Raw genomic sequence first — 23,338 nt, 5'->3', positions numbered from 1 at the left:
TTTCTATCCGTTCAAAAGTTCTCCGGGAAAAACAGTTTGAAACCGTGGTCGACTGCAATAATCCATCCAAAAATGTAGAAAGAGGTACGAAAAGACGCGTTTTGTCCTGGTATCGATAATCCCAAGGCAAAAACGTGTTCGGATTATTGAAACCGCGGCCAAAACGCGTCTTTTAATGCCTCCCCCGACGGTTTTGGTCGTGATTTAGCAATTTTATCCTCCCCAGTAATAAAGTATCACAATTTGATAACTAAAATTTTCCAAAACAAATGGATTTTAAAAAGTTATATAATTAAGTGCTCGTTTGAACGTAAATAAGGGTATTTCTTTGTAATTTACAATAAATTTTTACGCAGTTTTCGTTAGCAGCTACTTCACTTTTTTGGACCTAAGAAGTACTACAGTGCCAAATAGCATCCTAAAAAAAAAACGAACAAGAACAAGCATTTTATCAGGTGAGAGTGGCTGTGTATGTGCGCGCTGCTACATATCCTACTTGTAAACCTGTACAATGATTTTGGGCCAGAGTATAATTCTTATTAATTTTTCCAAAAGGAGCTTTTCGGCCGATTAATAAAAAGACAAAAGCTTTTAATTTTTCTTATTCTCCTACGCGTTTCGATGTTTTTTTATAACATCTTCATTAGGGAGTCTGATTTTTTTCTAATACAACATAAAACGAAAAAACAAACATTAAAAAGTTATTAAAAATTAACATCAAGCAATAACATATTTTCCAACAGTTAAATTTAACATAATACAATAACATTGGAACTACAATTTTTTCTTTAACATAAAATGTTTACCTTTAACATAAAATGTTTACTTTTTACGTGCAACATTAATTAACAAAAACATTCATTCAACATCATATAGAAATTCGCACAATTAAAATTTTCGACTGCGTCCATTGCCTCGCCCATTGCATTTGATGACACTTACATATGTACACTGAGAAAAAAGTGCGCTTTAAAATTAAATGTGAACACTTTTAAATTTTATTTAAAGTGTCTCAGTCTATAGGTTCTTTATGGGGAACACAAAAAAAATATTTTGTAAAAGTGCTAATTTTAAGTTTTTTAATTGTTTACTTTTAATTTAAAAGTTAAAATTTTTGTTTTTAATGTAAAATTCTTAAATTTAAAAATGTTAACTTTATTTTATAATGACAAACTTTATATTTTAAATTAAAATATATTTTTTATAATGTAATCAGGGATGCACCTTAACGTTAAGCTAATCGTTTATCAAAAAATTTCCACCGTTTCCGTTGAAACACTTCGAAATATTATCGATAAAGAAATTATCAAGATAAATTGTATCTCGTTTTTAACCGAAACGAAAAGCTTTCGTTAACGTTAAAAACGTTAACGAAAACGTGATACTTTATGTTTGAATTGTGCTGGCAATGCTATAGCCATGGTGAAGCCGTAAGGTGGCAACAACGAGCGCACATACACACACAAACTCTATGTAATATGTTTGTGTAATTCGTTGGTGGTAATGTCAAAAATACTCTGAGAAATGTTCGTACTGTCAAAATTCATGAGAAAAGTTGCAATCAGCTTGGATAATGCTTTCACCTTTAATGACTCCGCCATCAATCAGCTTTGCCAGCATAGTTTGAAATTAATAATCAACATAAACGATTTGATTTCGTTTTGATATGGCAGAAAACGAAACGAAATCATTTCGTTAATTTGACGATTTTAACGTTAATAAACGAAACGAAATGACTTCGTTTCGTTTATTAACGTTGATTATCGTAACGAAATGATATCGTTTCGTTGGTTAAGCATGTCTGAATGTAATCACTTTTAAAATTGTATTAAAAGTGAATCGATTTAATTTAAAATTTTTAAAAGTTTAAAAATAAAATTATAACGTTTATTTTGAAAGTGTTAAATTTAAAATGTAAAGTGATCAATTTGCAGAAAAGTGTTAACATTTACATTTAAAGTGTTCACTTTATAAATCAAAGTGGCACTTTCTAATTAAAAGTGTTCACTATGACATTTAAGAATTTAGAAGTGTAAACAAGATACAAGAATGACCAGTCAGGGTAAAATTATACCGGAAAACGATTTGCTGCGAATTTTTGGCAACGATATCCAAATTAATGAGCAGGGTGATTTAACGTACACGTGTGTTGAAGAAGAAACGGATCTCCTTAATCTGCTAAAGGAGTTTGATCTGGAAACAATTTTTCTTGGCCTAAAAAGTAAGTAAAAATTCTTCGGCAATATTAACACATATGCATTATTATTAATGTTCCTTAGGTGCTGGAATAACTTTTCGAAGCTTAAAATATTTGTCGAAAGAAGACATTGCGGAAGCAGTAAAAAATATTGGTCTTCGAGCAGAGTTTAGAGAAAAGTTGTTTTTCTGGCGCAAGTCAAAGGTAAATATAATATTAATTTTGAAGCTTATTTGCGACGTTAAGCACGTACATAGATACAATTAACATTTCAATATTACTACGTTTATAATTTAGCAAACTTATTTTTTCAGTTTGGAATAGAAGACGAAACGTGGAGCCAGACTTCAAAAGTTGTTGGTTGGCTAGAAAACGCATTTGGATCACAGGTAAGAATATACAGTAAAAGGTTTTGTCTTAAATTTTATGATAAATTGCATTGCAGCCCCTTTCAACATTTTTAAACGATAACTCAGCCGGAAAACAACTTATTCAATATTATGAGGAAAGGGCATGTTTTACGAATAAGCAACGCGATGCCCTCATGAAAATAATTTTAGAATATGTCATGTTAACAAAGACAAATCTTAGACCAGAACACTTTGCTAGTATTGTGGAAGAAATAATTGAAAAAAAAACCCAATGAAAAAGAGTCCCAGGTATTATTAAAAACGATATATTTAAAAGAACATATTGTAAACTGATTTCTTTGAGGATTATTACTGCATTCCTCGTCAAAGAAAAAAAACCCATCAGGCAAGCTCTGTTCCAAATATTTTAATTTAAAGACAAGGATTAGAAAGAGTAGTCCATCTGCGGAAAGATCTCTTTCGAGTGAAGTACGTGATCCATTAGTAGAAGAAAATGTTGAAGTTGACGAAACGCTGTCGTTATGTTTAAAAACTTCGCTTCAAAAAGATGCCAGTAATTGGGATGAGGTTATTGACAAATAGCAAAAAACATTTACATTTCGGAAGAAGGATTTGGCAAAGCTTTCGAATTCTGATTTTTTGCAGGAGTGGCCAATTTTAAAAGACTCCAGAGCACCATTTCTGGTATTTAAAAAGAACTTTAACACAAAATTCAAGGATATGCAAAATTTTATATTTTTTTTAGATTAATCTAGATTTCAATTTAATTTATCCACAAAAAGATAATCTTTTAAAAACAAAGAGGGATAATTTTAAAACCAAGATAGTGAACTACTACTATGCCAACATACGGAATCTGCAATCAATAGATCTTCTGAACCAAGCAAAAACGACGAAAAAAATTGGTAAGTTGTTGTTAATTTAATAAAATAACACTAAATAATTTTTTTTTTTTAGATTGTCAAGACTACATTTTTACAATTCTTCTCAATTCAGTTCTGCTGCCTTCAGCAAGATTTAGTGTAGATGGAAATACAAAAAAGAAAGCCACCATTAATGATGCTAATGAAAGCTTCGTATTGCAGTTAACAACAATTAGCGATTACTCAATACGATAAAAAGAAATTATCGGTAAATATTTTTATAATAAATTGACTGTACAACCGTTTATAATTGTGGTAGGAGACTCTGAGGACGATCTTAAAACCTTTTATATTTACTTTGACAAAACTTTGTACAAACTAAATTCTTTTATTGAAAGTTTGGATATATGCTTTAAAATCTTTCACGTATTTAATCTTAAATATCCTAAGATCTGCGAAATGCCATGGATGTTTATCCAAAAGTATTTTTATGAATTAGATTCAAAATTTGATTTAAAAAGTTCAAATCTTACTTCATTGTTAACACACATGAATGAAAAAAATTAATTTTGTAAATTTTTCGATTGTAATAATGTTTTCAGTTATTTAAAAGTGTTGATGTGCTAATAAGACATTTAAAACACATGCATTTATTGTCAAATAGAGATAAACTTCAATGCGAACAAAATAAAAGTAAGCAAATTTTTTCTAACTTTAGTTCTCTAAAGCGACAAAAAAGAATATAATTTACACTTTACAAACACCAACAGAGTTACCCACCACATCCTCCGGTATTAGGTTAGATGAACCCATTTTATCAGATGAACCTATCATAATAACAATGCCAGACACAAGTTCACAATTTCATATAAATAGAGAACAAACCATAACGGATTTAAAAAATAAGTCTTTAGCTTTATGTCTGCAACTATATTCAAAAATTACCATGCCAAGAAAAGATGTTTTAAATACACAAAGCATGGTATCAGATTTACTAGGAATAGTTTCTGCTACAATCAGAAATATTATTTCAAATTCAAACAGTAACTTATTACCTGAACTACAAAACGATATTGACTGTATTCTTCACTTTTGTGATGATCCATTTTGGAAATAAAATCTGAACATCGAATAATTACAGTTTTGAAGGCAATGAATTCATATAAAAGCCCAAAGTCTTTTGTAATTCTTAAAGAAATAGCTGACACAGTTGTTCAGGGAAACCCTACACTCGATAGTAAAAAGCTTCAAATAATGCCATTAAAATATCAATTTAAAGCACTTTTTGAGTTACCTAATGTTTTACAAATGACTTTAGAAAATACAGAAAAGTTTTTAGCAGATACTAATTTTTCAAATTTTTGTAATGGCCAAATTTTTCATTCAATTAAATTAAAATTTGATTCTCAACTGGTAATACCCTATGTTTTATATTTTGATGACTTTCAAATAAATAACGCTCTTGGTAGTCACACATTCTCAATTTGCGGTTGTTATTACAATTTCCCTACTATGCCACAATATATACTCTCAAAACTTGATTTTATTTTTAATGCTGCTTTTATATCTACAAAAGATTTGAAATGTTGTGGAAACATAACGTCCTTCTTCCATTTACTTGAAGAGCTTAAATCATTGGAGGAAGGGATATTAATTCAATCATTTGATCAGATTTTAAAAGTACATTTCGTTTTAGGCCTGATAGTTGGAGATAATTTAGGTGTAAATAGTATTTTGGGTTTTGTGCAATCTTTTAATGCCAAGCGTTACTGTCGAGCATATACAACTACTAAAGATCATATTAAAATTGATGTTTCAGAAAACGAACAACTTCTAAGAACTTGGATTCAATACGAAGATGACTTATTTAACAATAAATTTCAAGACACCGGTGTCAAAACAGTTTGTATTTTTAATGAGTTGAAAAGCTTTCACGTAACAAATAACATTTGCTTTGACATTATGCATGACGTTTTAGAAGGAATTTGCGTATATGATATTTGCAACATAATCTTGGGTTTGGTAAATTACAAAATTATTTCATTAGACATTATTAACAGCAGAAAAAAATTTTTTCAGTTTGGAAATATTGAAATAGGAAATATTTCGCAGCCTCTCCTTATGGACAGACTTCAATCGTACAACTTAAAAATGACAGCTAGTGAGGTTTTATGCTTTACAAATTTTCTTCCACTCATGATAGGATATTTAATTTCACCAGACGTGAAGCATTGGAAACTGTTGGTGTTGCTAATAGAAATAGTAGATTTATTATTTGATTCTAGTTCTTCTAAATTCGATCTAGATAAGTTAAAAAATTTAACTAAAGCACATCATCAATTATATATTCGACTTTACGGTAATTTGAAACCTAAGCATCATTTTTTGGTGCAACCCACGCGCAATTGAGAAATGTGGTCCTCTCAAGTTTGTCTGGGCAATGCGTTTCGAGGCAAAACATAAAGATGCAAAAATATATTTTAACAATATAACATCTCGAGTAAATCCTGCTTATACAGCGGCTATGAAAAGTTCTTTTTGTTTTTCAAATTTTTTACATAAGTATAAAGATGGGTTTCCGCATGCTTTTAACACTGAAACATTTATTACAAAGGCCTTAACAAAAGAAGAATATTTTCCTAAAATATTGAACTTTGAAAATATTAACTATCAATCTGTTTATGTTTCGACTATAATATATTATAAAGGAATCGAATATAAACAAAATAATTTCTTAGCATTACTGAATGAAATAAATTGTTATATCTATAAAATCAAACTTTTTATTTACGAAAATGAAATTATTTACGTTCTATGTTATCCTATTGAAATTATTAAATTTGATGCACATTTTCAATCTTACGAGACTGGTATAAAACAAAATTGCTTTAAACTGATTAGCATATCACATTTCACAAGCCTGCCTATGAATTTACATCAAATTAACAATGGAAAGACATATGCAAGATTAAAAAGATATAATAATATAATGGTTTATTTTTTAATTTTAAATTAAATTATTTTATTTAATGAATTATAAATGAGTTATAAATAAGTTATTTCATAGATATAAAATAAATTTAAATTTAAATATGTTTGAATAAAAAAATGTGAATTAAACACAATTAAAATAGTGTGTTTTCTTTAAAGTTTATAGTGAAAGCTTTTAAATTGCATTTGAAAGTCTTCACTCTCAAAATAAAAGCTAAAGATTTTAATTTGAGGTTGAATGTGTTAACTTTTAATTTAAATACAAACATTTTTAAATTGGGTTAAAAGTGTGAACTTTAAAATCAAAAGTGTTTAAATTGTATTCGAGAATGCGCATATTAAAATGTAAAGTTTTCACTTTAATATTCAAAGTGCTAACATTAGCCGTGTTTTTTAACACGCGTATATCCGTTTACGATTAAACTTTATATTGACTGCTAAGGGACAAACTATAAATACACCTCTGAAATTGCTGCGCATAAATTTTGTCCTACTAAATTTCAATACGCATTATACTCAGATGTAACTGAAATATGTGTCTTTGTTGTTTCACCAAAGAGTATATATTTGTTAAGAGGCGTCACTCGATACTTTGTTGTTGCCAAAGCAACCCTGTCATGTCGAATGTTATTCTCAAGGAAGTTTTGTTTAGTTTTTTTTAATTGAATCCTATATAGTTATGCGGTAAAGTGACTTTGCATAATTACGATTTTTGGAAAGAGAATTAATTAATTAATTTAATACAATCAGTAAAATAAACACAAATACCCCACGAAAATGTATAGAAGGCGTTTTTATAAATACATCTGATAAAAAAAACCAACGACTACCTTGAGAAAACATCGAGTAATTTGCTTTGGCAACAACAAAAGTATCGAGTGACGCCTCTTGACAAATATATACTCTTTGGTTTCACCCTCTACACTAATTCTATGTATTCTATGTGTGTCCACAATTCATCGCAACTGTTCAGCTATATGTTATACCCTATGGCCATCAGAGCGTTGCGTCTCCGCTTTTCGGTACACCCTGTTGCTGTAGCTAGTTGTTTAACCACAGCCGCTAGATGGGTCTCCTAAGCATTATCTAAGCGAAGATAGGCGTTTTTTAACACGCGCAAACGAAACGTATACGCGCGTGTTAAAAAACACGGCTAATAATTTACATTTTAAAGTGTTAACTTTAAGATTAAATATTTTTCAATACGGCTGGTTTTCATACATAAAAATTTTTAATTTTAAAGTTCCTTGTACTGGATTTAAAGTGACTTTAAAGTGTTTCTTTTCTGAGTGTATGCGCCGTTTATATGTTTTTATATTTTATTAGAATAAATCAGACTCCCTGATGAAGATATAGAAAAAAGTTTGCAAGAAACTTATTTTTTTGAGGAAATTTGTACGAAAAATTAAGCAATAAAAATTTATTACTTTTGTAATACAAGTAAATACTGGCAAATAGAGCTGCTGTACAAGTGAGGTTATGTTGTTTACGTCACCTTTATTATTGCTTTATGGTTTTGAGTTTGAAAACCATGATGCAATTAAAAGGTGACTGACGTTGGCAGCCTCTCTTTCTAATCCGCCATCTTGAACTCCCACTCTGAAACTCAATTTGCCTCTGTGCGAAACTACTTTTTCATTCAGAGGAAAAATTGTAGTAAAAATCATACAAATCAATTTTCCTGGAAAAGTATGCAAAGACATCACTTTTTTCTCCAATTCTATTTTGAGTTGACTTTTCTATAACTGAAATGCGTAAAATTTTTTATATAAAACATTTTATATTAAACGAAATTGTTTGAATTATAATATTTCCATCGAAAATAATGGCAAGATGTTTTTTAATAATAATTCTAATACATGGTTTAACTATTTTATGTTTCTGCTTAACTGCTGTTTCAGGATGCACGTTTTGCAGCTCAATAGCAAGGGCTGACTTTGGCTATGACGAGAAAGTGACCCGTTTTGATATTGATTCTCGAATCCTGCGCATATCAAAAAGAATGGAAGCATGTGCCTTCCGCGTGTCGCGACATGGCCGATCTGGCTGCGTTGTTTTATATGTCTGATGTTTGGGGGCGCAGATGAACACAACATTGAAGAACAATGTACACATTTCACCTCATTATTGCGAAACATTCAAATAGAGCCATGAATCACACTATCTGCACCAGAACAATTTCTTTCATGCACACTGCAATAAACATCGCATCTTTTAATAATTCAGTACAAATGTGTTTTATGTAGCAGTTGCCTATGCAGCTCAAAACTCGCTCTGCATGAAAAAGTGTTAAAGTTCATACAGGGCCATCACTATACTTGTTGTTGTTGCTGTTGTAGCGATAAGGTTGCTCCCCGAAGGCTTTGGGGAGTGTTATCGATGTGATGGTACTTTGCCGGATACAGATCCGGTACGCTCCGGTACCGCAGCACCATTAAGGTGCTAGCCCGATCATCTCGGGAACGATTTATGTGGCCACATTAAACCTTCAGGCCATTCCCTCCCTCCCCACCCCCAAGTTCAATGAGGAGCTCGGGGTCGCCAGAGCCTCGTCTGTTAGTGAAACAGGATTCGCCGCGGAGAGGTGAGATTGACAGTTGGGTTTGGAGAAGCTATATATTGCGCTGGCAACCTGAAGGGTTGCGCTACACAGCCCCTTGAATCTGGTATTTTAGTCTCCTCTTACGACAGGCATACCTAGCGCGGGTATATTCTAACCCCCTAACCCGCTGAATTATCTTTCGATACTCGCCGTCGGCATCACGTGTGCGGCCATAAATCTTACGGAAAACTTCTCTCAACACTCCAAAAGCCATCTTCTCTCGACACCGTCAACGATTCCCGAGCCATAGAGCACGACAGGCATGATGAGTGACTTGTTCAGAGTGATTTTTGTTCGTCGGGATGGGACTTTACTTTTCAGTTGCCTACTCAGTTCAAAGTAGCACTTGTTTGCCTAAGGCATTTTCCATTTGATTTCTAATCTGACATTGTTTTTTCTGTTAATGCTGGTTTCAAAATAGACGAAATCCTTTACAGTGTCGAAATTATTCCCGTCAACAGTGACGTGGCTGTCAAGGTGCAAATGGGCCGATTATTTCTTTTGTGACAGCAAGTACTTCGCATTGTCTTCATTTACCGCGAGAATCAATCCGTTAAGTAAAAAAAGAAAAAAATTGTTTCTAAAGTACTTTGAGCTGGCTGCCACAATTTCGTTATGGTAAACAAGGTATGGCGGCAGTCGCAGTAACATATATTCACTTTTTATTTTTATAAAAAAATAACATGATATTAGTTTCGTTACTATTTTGGATTAAGTGCTTTGCTATAAAAAAAAGTACTCGATTTAATACTGTTTCACAAAGCGGCCTCTTCTGTTCTTCCCCTTTCTCTCATCATTTGTATTAATTGGGAGCTTTCAAAATGAGCTGTCACTACATGGACCACCTTGTCGTTATTGCAACATGGGATAAAACTATCTCTATTCTCGGCCATAATCGTTTTGTGATTTCAAAAAAAACAAAACAAAAATTTAAATCACTGTCTAAAACTTTGGGAATGTCAAACCAAACACAAAAAAAACAAAATGATTTGACTTTTTTCACTTTTTTTTAATGCAAAATATGATGTAGTAATAAAGGTTATGTCAACAACATAATCTCACTTTTTAGGTAGCTCTATTTTCCAGTATTTACTTGTCTTACAAAAATATTAAATTTTGATTGCTTCATTTTTCGTACAAAATTCCTGAAAAAACTTGTTTTCTGCAAAATCTTGTCTATATTCTTTTTGTGAATACAAAGTTACGTTAATCTTTTTGGCTAAAAAATTATAGGCTTATATAGTTATAATATTTCTAAACGTATAGTAAAATCTACTCCGATCGTAGTAGAACTCAAATTCAGTTCTGTGTGATAGACAAACCTCTGAAATATGCATGCCGAACTTGTCAGAATAAGGGAAAACCTCAACGGGATGAGAACACCTGGAAATTCATTTCATCATGATGCAAAATAAGTAAAATTAAATTGTGCCCAATTGTTTCAAAATCGATATTTGTGTATCGGGAGAATCGAATGCTTGATTAGGAAACCACCCCTACTCTCAACCCTCCTCGCTACTGCTGAAAGGAATGATATTGGGTGGAGGTACTCATTCATTCATAAGCTGCTGCTCAATCGCATAGGCTATTTTGGTGCACGAAGCTGATTAAAGAAGATCTTACCAGCTAGGTGAAATCATTTACTGTTTCTTATTTATACCGTCACAGTGACGTGGCTACTAAGGCACGAGTACGTGCATACGCCAGAACTTATATGTTCACATAATCATAGATCTGCTGCTAGAAATTACTTTTCCCGCATAAGGTGAAAGATGTAGCACGATAAGGAGACGCTTTGTCTGGAACTTATTTTGCTTTTTCAACTGGCTGAGAGAGGTCCTTCAGACAAATTTCTCGATCCAACCGCTGCTAGCCACTCGAAATGAATCACCCTTCTGTTTGGTGGTTTTCCAATTATTTGTATGCGGTAAACGATATCACTTATCCGCTTCACAACTTTGTATGGGCTTCCCACCTACACAGACATTTTCTTGGACCACCTTTCCGCCGGTCAATTGTTTTTCTTGTCGTGCCTGTGTTTCATCTTTCTTCTCAATATCCTGGTTCGTTGCCTCACACTCTCTTGACTGGCCAATGGAATACTTCGAAGAGCTTGAGCTTGATTGGTTTTGCATAATCCGTATCGTGTTAACGTTTCACAACGTTAGTGCGCTCTGGCTTGAAACACACATGCATTCTTTTTGGGAAATTCTTTTCTTAGTTTTAGTGCGCCCATTTGGGTTTGCCAATGCCAGTTTTCTTCCCGCAGATACATCCGGTTTTGACTTGCGTGTTCCATTTGTTCCACCTATCTTTGACCGGCCTACTGTCTTAGACTTTTGTGGTCTTTGTCGAATCTCCTCCACCAGCATTAGCTTATTTCTGAACCCTTCTCAAAACTAAAGTTAGTGGCGCATCCTTGTTCTTATAGCTCATAATCCTTCTCAGCATGTCGATCTTGATGCCATGGTCAACTAAGAAGCCCACTCCCAATATGACTTCATGAACGATCTCTGCCACAACGAATTTGTGTAGAACCGTGATCTTCCCAATTAAGATTTCACATGCCACTTCTCCCTGGACTTGGTTATACTCGCCAGTAGTCGTACGCAATCTTGCTCCAGGTAATGGCTTTACTCTCCTGTTGATCAAATCAGATCGTATTAAGGAATGAGATGCACCCGTACCTACAGTCAGTTTACGCTCCTTGCCATCCACATATCCTCCTACGATAAGGCTGCTCGATTTGCTCCCGATTTGTGATACAGAGATAACAGGGCATGCAACGGCTGGAGCTAGCTCGCGATCTTTACATCTGACTCGCTCTTAATCACCTCCTCCAGCTTAACACCACCAATTCTGCTGGAACCACTATGGTCAAGATCGCAATGACGTGCGTCGTGACCTGGCTTCCCGAACTTGAAGCATTTATTACTCTGTAACACCGCTCTTGCGATCATTTCAGTGTCTCCAATATTGTGTCCACATAATCTGGCCTTTCTACTTCCACACGGCGTACTTACACAAAAGCGAGGCTGTTTCCTGAATCAGTGCATGTGATGCCGTTTCTGCGAATGTAGGTTTTGAGTTTGCGTATGTCGCTCGCTTCGCTTCGACATCCCGAATTCCATTTGTGAAAGTTTGGACTTTAACTCTCTCAGTGTATTCCACAGGTGCGTCCACATTTGCAAGATGAGCTAATCTTTCAATGTCCGCCGCGAACTCTTGCAACGTTTCACCAGCCTTCTGAAAGCGGCTCCGTAACTGAATTTGGTATATCTGTCTCCTATGCTCTGCTCCGTATCACTTCTCTAGTGCGACCATCAATGCTTCATAATTACTCCGTTCTCCTTCTGGAATAGTGTGTAAGATTTCAGCTGTAGGCCCTTTCGATGCAACGAACAGTGCAGCAACTTTATCTCCAGCATTCCAGTTGGTCACTGCTAACGTCTTCTCAAATTGAAATTTAAATACCTAGAAAGGAACAGAGTCGTCAAAAGATGGAGTTTTTACCTTCAAATTGCTCGCTGGAAGAGCTGTACGGTTAAGTTGCAACTCCGGTTTACGACCTCTCAAAGCATCCACCTCGGCCTCGATTTTTTCCTAAAACTGCATTATTTTTTCGTCCATGCGCGCTTTGAGTTTTGATGATATAAGCGCCTCTTGTGCTTCTAGTTGTAATGTTATGCGTGTCTCTTGTTCTCTCAGTTGAGGTGCCATATATGTCTGTCTTTTCTTCTTCCAGCTGTGATGAAATTTGTGTCTCCTGTGCTTCAATCTTGGATGTCTCCTGCAATTCCAGTTGAGATGCCACTGTAGATGTTTGCGCAGATATTGCAGCCAATATCATGTTTCAGTCTGTGGTCGTCACTGTCTGCAGTGCTTCGATTTCTCCTCCACTTTTGTTGTTGCCTCTTCCCTATCAGGATGAAAGACATACTCCTCCACGTTGATTCCCTCCAACTCCATAACGTCTCGCAGCCGTGCTTGAAGTTCGGACTTATTGCCGGTTGTTTTCAATCCATGCTTCCCAATTCCTTTTTTAGTTGCTGGATTTTCAATTCACTCAACTTGGCAATGTCCTTATTGTGCTCTAGAATTCCGTAATTTATTCAACAATTCCTCTTCTGACACCAATTGCAGCGAATTATTTTGCAGCTTCTTCTAGAGTTCGAATCTCTGAACTGTCGAATGAATAACTCAAATATTCAGTATAGCAAAACTTTCTTTATTTAGACTATTTTATGAGTAGTACTTCAAAATTGCAATATTATTAAAAGTTTTTCACCATGGCTCAATTATATGGTTTGCTCATCTCATCAGCTGATTTTATTTTTTTCATTTCACTGGTACAGGGATTGTCAAAAGAAGATGGAAAACGCAAAATGTAACCAGCACATTGATAATTATTTGCTGCCGTAGTGGTAAATTTTTTATAAAAAAGTAGTTTTACATCACTTTAAGTTATGTTTTTTAGTAAATGCATCTAATTTAACCAAAGAGTTTTTATTTGTAAAGAGCCGTCTCTCGATACTTTGGCACATTACTCGATGTTTTCTCAAGGTAGTCGCTGGCTTTTTTGTCAGATAAGTTTATAAAAATGCCTTCTATACATTTTCGTGACGTATTTGTTTTTATTTTATAGATTGTGTTAAATAAATTGATTAATTATCCTTCTAAAAATCGTAATTACGCAAAATCACTACACCGCATAAATGTATATAGGATGCAGTTAAAGAAAAAAACCAAAACTTCATTGAGAAAAAAATCGGTATGAATTGGTTGCTTTGTTGTTGGCAAAGTATCGAGTGACGGCTCTTATCAAATAAAAGCTCTTTGATTTAGTGACTTTATTTTCCCGCAACACGCAAGAATTGCAAAGTTTTACGTTTTCTCTCAATTTCATTGGTGTTACACGCTGATTTTGACAATCTGAACAAAGGTATGTTGTTGCTGTAGAGATGAGCCAGCCATATAGTTGAACCATGGTTTTCCACAAACCGGCGCGCGCTGTCGAAAGTTAAAAGTCATTCAGTTATATGAAAATTTACATAACGTACGCCGTATAGATGTGAACTTTTTTTCTTTGTTTCATGCAAAATTTTGTATATTTTCTTTAATTTTGCTTATTTTCTTTTAATTAAAAACTTCTCAGATAGTGGCATGTTATTTTAGATTTTATTACTACATGCATAAAAATAAGCCATAGAATCCCGAAGATCTTTTGCAATCCCGAGATTTTTGGTTATGTTCTGAAATCATAATAATGGCAGCCGCTGTGGTGTGGGGGTTCACGTCTCGATAAGAGCAAATTCAAAATAGTTTAGAAAAAGTTTTTCTTAGCGAGGTCGACTCCCGGTAGTTGTTCGACAAATTCTCCAAGAGTGAAAACACATCTGCCTGCAGATGCCGTTCGAAGTCGTAATAAATTATGCATATAGATGCCGGTTATTGTAGGTGAAGGTAAAAACGAGGTACGACGTAAGTTGGAAAATAATATCAGCCTTATTCTCATTGGAGGTAAATCGCGCCAAGTATTTATTCATTTTAATGAATTTTTAAGTCCCAAAGTAATGAATTAAAAAAATTTTTATTCTTTTAATTTTTTTTCTATCGGTGGTCACTTTGTACAAAACGCGCCAGAAAATTTTGCCCGCGGTATTGTGTTTTGAGTAGGTGGAGTATTAAAAGTTTTTTATCTGAACAATCGATTGTATGGGATATACATATGCGGCTATACAATTTTTTTAGACAACACTGCATGCCCTATACGTATGCATTTAGTGAATTTGAAGCTTTTGTTAAAATGGGCAAATATTATCTACGAAAAGATTTTTATCTGAACAATGGGTTTATATGGGATATATGCTGTACATACGGCCGGTCTCTTCAAATTTTTCATAAATCAATACGTGCTATTTACCAAATTTAAAGCTTCAATCTGATAAATCGAGGAAGATATGGTAAAAAATCTTCTTTTCTGAAAAATCGTTGGTATGAGCAATATATACTATGCTAGGATGTTCAATATGGCGATGCACACGGGTGTTCCATTGACGCGTGAACCATATACGGATAGAAATTTAACATGCAAATGCAACAACAACGTTGTGATCCTGATATTTATCTGGTTCAATTTCTGATCCGTAAAGCAGTTCTGTTCGTTTCGTTTTCTGTAGTAGATTTTTTGACAGCTAACCACTTTTGAGTTGGTAGGACTCATGGCTAAACCATGTATATGGTTGCTTCATCTCTACAGCAACAACATACCTCTGTTCAGATTGTCAAAATCAGCGTGTTGGTGTTAGACGAATGGAATGGAATGAAAACATAAAACTTAGCAGCTTTTGTGCATAGTAAGAATATGTTGTCAATGTGTTGATTTTACTGCAGTAAAATGAAAAAAAAAAATCAGCTTATGAAATGAGCCAACCATATAGTTGAGCCACGGTAGCACTGAAATAAATATGTGCCATATTTAAAAGCAAAAAACACGGAAAGAGTAAACAACTTGAAGAAAATGTAAGGAAAATAAATAGTTTGTTTACGAGCGAAGCTATTTAAATGTTAATAATTTTATCAGTACCTTCAATTTTTGTGTAAGTTTCTTCTTCTTATTTTCAACAAAACAGATGTTATATATTAGTGCTACCAGCTCTCATTAAGTTGATTCAGATCGTTCCAATGAAATTTGATCGTAAGCCAGAGCTCGATAACTCAATGGAACGCTCCTAAAGAGATACAGGATGAGATTACGATAGCCAATTTAAAAATCAGGTGATCTATTCTATTTGCAATTTGGACGTCTACGCAGAAGGTGTCATACTTGTCTTATCCCCCAACGCACGGTGGGGTATTTGATCAACCTAGCTGGCCAAAAGTCGATTTTTCAAAAAATCCAATTTTTTTAAAATATACTTCCTGGCTTTCCTAGATGTCCAGTAAATAGTATACATACCCCAAAATCCGTCTGCAGCGTCAACGGAGCTAACCGCGCACATCTAAAGTTGTATAAAAATTGTGTGCAGTGCGATGAATTTTTGTATTAAAAAGCAATATACCCTTTTAACCTAAATACGTGTTCACTTGTTTAGCTTTAATCAAATCTAGTTACATTTTATTTTAGGACAGGTAAATGTGGTTTTAATTCATATGTTAGATTTTTTATACCGCATGTTTTAACTGAGTTATTCTATTTGTAATACTACTACTTTTCGATATTAAATTTTTTAAAAACCTTGCAAACAAAAGGATATATCTTTTTTTCATGGCATATCATGTCAGTAATTTTTTGGCAATACATAAGCTTATGTTTGTTTCAAAGTTTAATAACAAAAACGGCTGCGCATACCCGCAATTTTTTGAGTAGTGATCAATTTTGTAAGAGACTGATACCCTAATTGGCGAAAGGTGGCAACCTTGTGAAAATAGCCTTAGTGGCAATACCTAGGTGAAAGTCTTAAAATGTAATAATATATCGATGTACCAAATTTGATTCAAATCGGTTAAGCCGTTTCCGAGATGGTAGTGGATATAGAAAGAAATATAAAAAAGAAGGTGAGGTGGCAACCCTTCTTGAAAATATCAATAGAAATGCGGAGTAAAATACTTTCCCTTTGATACCCAAAGGACCCCGGGTCCATCCGAAACCGGGGGCCCGATGCATAGTAATTCTGCGCGGAACACTGTGAATTTACTGTCAAATATTTCCTTTCATAACAATTAAGTGAGACAACAACAGAAACTGAAAAAACTGCTGTTTTAATTTTGGCCAGCTAGATTGATCAAATACCCCATCGTGCAACGTTCACAGCTACCATCAGCCTTGTTTTTTTTATACTCAGCGTGCTTTGCACACAGAAGTTATTAACTTTGATTGGATAACGGTTGGTTGTACAGGTATAAAGGAATCGATATAGGAATCGAGATAGATATGGACTTCCATTAATCAAAATCTTCAGTATCGAAAAAAAATATGATTGAGCCATGTCCGTCCGTCCGTTATCACGATAACTTGAGTAGGTATTGAGATATCTTCAGCAAATTTGGTACACGAGCTTATCTGGACCCAGAATAGATTGGTATTGAAAATGAGCGAAATCGGAATATAACCACGCCCACTTTCTATATACATATATAACATTTTGGAAAACCCGAAAAACCTGATTATTTAGTAAATAATACACCTAGTATGTTGAAATTTGACATGTGGACTGATATTGAGACTCTTGATAAAAATTTGAAAAAAAGTTTAAAATGGGCGTGGCAAAGCTCACTTGTGATAAAATCAATTTTACAAATATTATTAATCATAACTCAAAAATCGTTAAACCTATCGTAACAAAATTCGGCAGAGAGGTTACCTTTACTATAAGGAATGCTTTGAGGAAAAATTAACGAAATCGGTTAAGGACCACGCCGACTTTTATATAAAAGTTTTTTAAAAGGGTTGTGGGCGAATAAAAAAAGCTATATCTTTTGCAAAAAATAGCTTCATATCAATGGTATTTCATTTTCCAAGTGGATTTATAACAATAAATAAGAAAAACTTCAAATTTTAAAAAATGGGCGTGGCATGGCCCCTTTTTGGGCTAAGTAATTTTCTATGTTTCGGGAGCCATATCTCGAAGTAATATTAACGGATCGTAATAAAATTGGGTACACAAATTTTCTCTATAGCAGGAAATATTTCTAGAAAAAATGGACGAGATCGGTTAAAGACTACGGCAACTTAGATATAAAACAAGTTTAAAAGAGTCGTAGAGTAGAATAATAAGCTATAACTTAAAAAAATAGTTTTGAATCAATGATGTTTCACTTATCAAGTTTTATTGTAACAGGAAATGGGGAGACATTTCTTTTTAAATGGGCGGTGCCACGTGTTATGTAGAAAAGTAATTTATCTGAAATGAACTGTACAATTGAAGCTCACGCTGAGTATACAATGTTCGGTTACACCCGAACTTAGACACCTTTACTTGTTTTTTTAGTTTTTGTAGATGGTATTGGTTCTGATGCCGCTTCACATTCCACGCAGAGCCAAGGAAAATCTTGTGCTAAATATGAAGTCACGACAATTTTAATATCTACGTCGCTTTTTCCGAAATTATATCGATGATGCCAAACTTGTTGCCAAGTTCTGAGCAGTGACTGCAGTAGGCATATCTAGAGGTAACCTCTCTCATCATCATTTCTACGTGGGGAAGCTGTTGCAGAATGATGAGGACTCCTTTCTTTTGTTTCTTAAAAGAATACGAATTTAGCGGAACTATTAAACTATCGCGGTGATGAGTTTATTTAGCAAACAAATTACGCTACTATTTAATACGAATGTGTCGCGATTTCATAAAAACTTTTACTCACTGCAAAATTGAACACAACTTGTATTGCATGTGGCTTGCTGTCGATCCTTATAGGAAATGGCAGATGAATTTTCCGTGACAGACAAAAATGTTGACTAGTTTATGAACTGTGGTGGATTAGTTCAATATTTTCTTTTGCGGGTATATGCAAGTTTCTGAAATTTATAACAATTTAGTGACAGATTTTAAAATTACTAAACAAAGCCCGTAAATGTCCTATCCACTACCAGCCATCATAAAATGGCCAATGAAATTTATTTATTTATTTATTGCTCTATTTTGTTGGCCTTATTTGGTACGATTAAATATGTTGATTTGATGAGCTTGAGGCCGTAAAGTAAATTAAAACAAGTTTACTTTCCTTTTTTAAAAATATTTAATTGGTCGATATTTCGACTTCAACCTGAAGTCATCATCAGGGCTAACATAAATAAGAAAACAAAAAAAAAAGATATAAGAAGTTTTAAAAGTTAATATGTACAAACATATATATATAAAACAGAACTTACACGCAATGATGTGCTTGATCGACTGATCCGTACAGTAGTACATCTCTTTTCACTTCATTTTCTATAGATAAATATTGTGACGAATATTAGTAACACTAAGAGATACTATCACCTCTAAGCCGATACTAAGCAGTGACTTGTATGCACATCAACAAATCAATCATTATGTCTACCCATATGTCCATACAAGCAGCGGAGAGTAACGTAGAACCACATGCATATATCTGAGATACTACCAAAAGTATGCAATCATTTGTGCAAGTATCACTCACATATACACGCGCATGGGCTATGAGAGAAGCTATAAATCGTGCAACTGTAGCTACAGCTGAGTAATTTTATAGCTGATAACTAACTAGTAAGTTCTGGAAATAGAAGCGCTTTGAAATATGTCAACGAGGAAACCTCACAGTATAAAAGCAGCAACAGTTGAGGCACGACAATCAGTTTGATTTAGGCAAGCAATCAGTTGCGAAGTATAAGTGTTATTTTCAAGTAGTCTAATAAAGGCCATTCGTGCATTATTCAATATTGGAGTTATTTATTCAACAGTTTAGTGATTTGAACGTTAGCAGAAGATTTTGAATAAGCGGAATTTCAGTAAATTCGTAACGATATCTTAATCTCTTAACATATTTTGAACACGTTCAGTATGACTTTTGTTCAATACTGACCTCATACCTTTATTCAAATTTTTTTGCAACTTAGATATTGCTTGTTTAATTGCCATCAATAATATTGTAGAACAATACTTTATATGAGGCACCAAAATCACTTTAAATAATGTGGTTTTTCCTGCTTTCGAAATATTTTTTCTCAATCTACGCAGCATGTTGAATTTCTTTGCTATTTTGCCATTTATATATTCAATGTGTTCTTTGAAACTCAAACTATTTTCTATATCAGTTCTTTTAATTGAAAACTCAGTTAGATTGATTGAGAATCTGTAATTTTTACAGATTATTTTTTCCTTGGGACCAACAATTGTTCTTCTTTTGAAATTACTTTACAAGTTTGTCCTCTTGACAAACAAAAAAAAAACTCCACTTAATTAAGCGAATAACTTTTAATTCAAGAACAACTGTTGATGTTACTAGCTTCATTTCTTTGGGTGATTTTAAACTTTAAAATTAAAGTGATGATTTTACATCCTTTTCTGCAGAGCTCTTAAATTCATAAATATAGTACGAAAATTTTTCACTCATAACATTTTGAAACAAGTCTGCTATTATCTATTGTTACGAATATTAGCAAAACTAAGGGGTGCTGCCAGCTCTAAGCCGATGCTAAACAGTGATATCATGCACATCCATAGATCAATCATTATGTATCTACTACATAAACGAATCGATAATTGCGTCTACACATATGTACGTATACGAGCAGCGGAGAAGCAATGCACAAACACAAGCATATATCTTATCTGAATTGCTCACAAGAGAGGGCAATAATTCGTGCAAGTATTACTCAAATTATTGGCGGCCACCGTAGTGTGATGGTAGCGTGCTCCGCCTATCACACTGTATGCCCTGTGTTCGCACCCCGGGCAAAGCAACATCAAAATTTTAGAAATAAGGTTTTTCAATTAGAAGAAAATTTTTCTAATCGGGGTCGCCCCTCGGCAGTGTTTGGCAAGCGCTCCGGGTGTATTTCTGCCATGAAAAGCTCTCAGTGAAAACTCATCTGCCTTGCAGATGCCGTTCGGAGTCGGCATAAAACATGTAGGTCCCGTCCGGCCAATTTGTAGGGAAAATCAAGAGGAGCACGACGCAAATTGGAAGAGAAGCTCGGCCTTAGATCTCTTCGGAGGTTATCGCGCCTTACATTTATTTTTATTTTTTATTATTCAAATGAGAAGTTATAAACGTAGTTGCGGCTGGTAGTTGCGGCTGGCGATTTTGTAGCTGAAACTAACTAGTAAGTTCTGGAATGGAAAAGCCTGGAAGCATGCAATGAGAAATTAAAAAGTATAAAAGGCGCGACAGTAGAGGCGAAGTGAATTTCATTTGAGCTATCAATCAGTTTGGTTGTTAAGCAAGCTAGTTGCAAAGTATAAGTGTTATTGTGAAGTACTTTAATAAAGGCCATTTTTCCATTATTCAATACTGAAGTTATTTATTCAACAGTTTAGCGATACGAACGTTGGCAGAAGATTGCAAATAAGAGGAATTGCAGTAAAATCGTTACAATTGGTGTCAGAAGAGGAATTGTTGAATAAATTCCAGAGGACAACAAGGACATGGCAAAGTTCAGTGAATTGAAGATCCAGTAACTGAAGAAGGAGTTGGAGAGCCGTGGATTGAATACAAGCGGCGTTATAATCGAACTTCAGGCACGGCTACGAGAGACAATGGAAAGAGAAGGAATTGATGTGGACGAGTATGTCTTTTATCCGGATGGGGACGAGACAACAACAAATATTGAAGAGAAAAACGAAACATCGCAGAAAGTTACGAGCACAGACTTGAACATGATTTTGGCTGCAATATCTGCTCAAACATCGACAATGTCATCTCAACTAGAAGAACAGAAAACGTATATGTCATCACAGATGGAATCCCAAAAGACACGAATAACATCGAAGATTGAAGCACAAGAAACGCGTATGTCAGAAATGTCGACACAGATTACATCCAAGATGGAAACTCAACTGGAAGAACAGAAAACGTATATGTCATCACAGATGGAATCACAGGAGACACGTATATCATCTCAACTGGAATCGCAGGAGAACCGTATAACATTCAAGCACAAGAGGCAGGAATATCCGAAATGTCGGCACAAATATCAGCGCAGATCTCTGCACAACTGGAAGAGCAAGAAGGACGTATTTCTTCGAAAATGGAGGCGCAAGACACAACAATTTTGCAACTTGAGAACAAAATCGATGCCGAGATTGAAACATTGCGATGTCATATACAGGAGTTGCAACTAATTCGCCCATTTGTTTCAGCAAGCAATACGAAAGTAAAAACTCCATCTTTTGACGGCTCTGTTCCTTTCCAGGTGTTTAAGATTCAGTTTAAGAAGACCACAGCAGTGAACAGCTGGAGTGCTGAAGATAAAGTTGCTGCACTATTCGTAGCATTGAAAGGATCTGCTGCTGAAATCCTACAGACTATTCCCGAGGGAGAGCGGAACAACTGCGAAACATTGATGAGCGCTCTAGAGAGGCGATACGGAAGCGAACACAGGAAGCAGATACACAAAATAGAGTTGCAAAACCGCTATCAAAAAGCTAATGAGACTTTGCAGGAGTTTGCGTCAGATGTCGAAAGGCTTGCACATTTGGCGAATGCCGACGCACCCGTGGAATACACCGAAAGAGTAAAAATTCAGAGCTTTATAAATGGCATACGGGACGTCGAAACGAAGCGAGCCACATACGCAAACACAGAGCCAACATTTGCAGAGACGGTATCACATGCGTTGACTCAGGAAACTGCCTCACTATTGAGTAAACCAGCATACAAAGCTCATCGTGTGGAAGTGGGAAGACCAGATTGGGTAGACACAATTTTGGAAGCACTGAAGGGATCACAACAGAAAAATGCCGGAGTTATTAAATGTTTAAAGTGCGGCAACCCAGGTCATATTGCACGACATTGCAACACCAACCCTAACAGTTCCAACAATGTGGGTGGTCGTAAACGCAGAGCTGAAGGAGATGAGCAAATCTCCAAGTCCACTCAATCGTTAAACTAAAGAGAGTCAGCCGGAAGGGGTGACAGCTGGCTCCCTCAATTGAATGCCCCATAATTTCTATCTCGCAAATTGGAAGAAGGTCAAGCAGTCTTACTGTCGGAGGACATGTGGATGGAAAGGAACGGTTACTGACTGTAGATACGGGTGCATCCCATTCCATTATTCGATCAGATTTAGTCAACAAGAAGATAAGACCATTTCTTGGAGCAAGATTACGTACAGCGACGGGAGAGGACACCCAGGTAATTGGAGAAGTAGAATGTGAAGTAGGAATTGGGAACGTCACGGTACTACACAATTTTATAGTGGCAGGTATTGTTGATGAAATCATAATTGGAGTGGACTTCTTAATCAACCAAGGCATCAAAATCGATATGCAAAGCAAGACGATGCGATATAAGAACATGGATGTGCCACTTAATTTCGGCTACGAGAGAGGCTACAGCAGTAAACGAGTGCTGGTGGAAGAGAGTCAGCAAATACCACCAAAATCAGAAGCAGTCATCTGGGCAAAGGTTGATGGAGATTGTGGGACAAACAAATTGTGGGTTGTCGAAGCAGCAAGCAAATCAGCACTGAACATACTTGTAGGAAAAACCCTGGCTATGACAAAACAAGATGGACGTATTCCGGTAAGAGTACTCAATGAGTTCAAGTCACCATTCAATTTGACCAAAGGAGCTATTTTGGGAAGATGCCAAGAGGCCGAAGTAGTTATTAACTGTGAACAGCTCCAGG

The 23,338-nt window shown here is 35.0% G+C and overlaps 1 protein-coding gene and 1 pseudogene across 1 annotated transcript in view; both read left to right on the top strand.

Moving 5' to 3' along the window:
* Positions 1-23,338, top strand: part of fd59A (forkhead domain 59A) — a 36,296-nt gene that overhangs the window by 3,832 nt on the left and 9,126 nt on the right. The window lies entirely within an intron of this gene.
* Positions 2,050-2,788, top strand: LOC137246731 (uncharacterized; annotated as a pseudogene).

Source organism: Eurosta solidaginis, chromosome 3 (assembly GCF_040869045.1).
Source record: "Eurosta solidaginis isolate ZX-2024a chromosome 3, ASM4086904v1, whole genome shotgun sequence".
Taxonomy (NCBI): domain Eukaryota; kingdom Metazoa; phylum Arthropoda; class Insecta; order Diptera; family Tephritidae; genus Eurosta; species Eurosta solidaginis.
Note: the sequence above shows the minus strand (reverse complement) of the source record. Positions and strands in the feature narration are given on the sequence as shown.